At 61.8% G+C, this 1,617-nt stretch overlaps 1 pseudogene; it reads left to right on the plus strand.

Annotated features, from left to right (window-relative positions):
- The first annotated feature begins 211 nt into the window (after positions 1-211).
- LOC125524381 (cytosolic sulfotransferase 5 pseudogene) lies at positions 212-1,275 on the plus strand (annotated as a pseudogene).
- Positions 1,276-1,617: the final 342 nt, after the last annotated feature.

The raw sequence follows: 1,617 nt of genomic DNA on the forward strand, positions 1-1,617 counted from the left end.
TCTACTGTATTTATCAAGTGGGCTGCAAATGGAGGGGCGTGCATGGAGCATGTGGTACTGGATGTGCGTTTCTATATCTGCCCTATTTTCTGTGATATCTCTCTCTCAGACGCCAGCATTCCAACGCCGCTCTCCCCTTCTTCCAATCGGTAGCTGCTTGCAGCTCTTCCTTTCACTCCACCGCGGTGGCTCTTCTTTGCCATTTTTTAGCATGCCGACCTTGTCTTCCATGGCGACTCCAGAAGAAGGGCCGGTTCCTTTCGAGGACGCTCTTGTTATTATAAGCACAAACCTTGTCTCCACCCTGCCGAGCGCGCTGGAGGCCAACGGTGTAAAGAAGCTCCGTCTTTACCAGGGATTCTGGCTACGGGATATCCACGTACCGGCGGCCGTCGCCCTCCAGCGGCGATTCGAGCCCGCCCCGACGACGTCATTGTGGCCAGCTTGCCCAAGTCCGGCACCACGTGGCTCAACGCCTTGACCTTCGCGACGATGGCACGCAGGGCCTACCCTCCCGCCGGCGCCGACCACCCGCTCCGCCGCCTGAACCCGCACCAGTGCGTGCCTTTCCTGGAGGGCCTGTTCCAGGGCGGCCGGGAGGCGGAGCTCGAGGCGCTCCCGTCCCCGCGCCTGATGAACACGCACATGCCGCTCCCAATGGTGCCGTCGGCCGTGCCCGGCTGCCGGGTCGTCTACGTATGCAGGGACCCCAAGGACATGGCCGTCTCGGCGTGGCATTTCCTCCGCCGCCTGCAGCCGGACCTGGCGTTCGCCGTCGTCTTCGAGTCCGTCTGCGACGGCGCGGTGGCGTTCGGCCCGGTCTGGGACCACGTCCTCGGCTACTGGCGCGCGAGCAGGGCGATGCCGGACAAGGTGCTCTTCCTGCGGTACGAGGAGCTGCTCCGCGACCCGGCCGAGAACGTCCGAAAGCTGGCGCGGTTCCTCGGAATGCCATTCTGCCCAGCGGAGGACGAGGCTGGCACCGTCGACACCATCGTCCGGCTCTGCAGCTTCGACCACCTCAAGGGCCTGGACGCCAACAAAACCGGGCACTTGGATCCACTCCTCCCCATCCCGCGTGATGCGCTCTTCAGGAATGGGGCGTCCGGCGATTGGGTGAACCACATGACGCCGGAAATGGCGAGCCGTCTGGACAAGATCGTAGCTGACAAAATGCGCCGGACAGGGCTCACTTTTCAGTGACTTTTGACCTATTCACGCATTACTTTTCTGGTCGTTTTGCCGTCAATATATCCAATAAATCTCTGCAATGTATTGCCAGCAGTTTCTTTTAAGGGATTGGCTAGGAGTAAGTTGACTGAATATTTGATTTGGGTCGGTCGCTCTGTTTTCAACCGTCAGATTTGAAATGAACGGCTAGATTGATTTCTTCAACCCCCAGCCAGATCTACTGTTCATCTTCTTCCCTATAACCGCCGCACGTACCACCGGCCTAGCCGCCGTCCTCCGACACCCACGGCCGGCGGCGCTCCCGCGCCAGCCCGGCCGCCCCGCCCTCCCCTCAACCGCCGTCCACCGCCGTGCTTCCGCCGCCCCCGGCCATCCCTCTACCCCCCCCCCCCCCCCCCCGCGCGACGAGCTTTTCTCCGGCGAAGC

The sequence above is a fragment of the Triticum urartu genome, chromosome 7A, assembly GCF_056163025.1.
Source record: "Triticum urartu cultivar PI428250 chromosome 7A, HENAU_Tu73, whole genome shotgun sequence".
Lineage (NCBI taxonomy): Eukaryota > Viridiplantae > Streptophyta > Magnoliopsida > Poales > Poaceae > Triticum > Triticum urartu.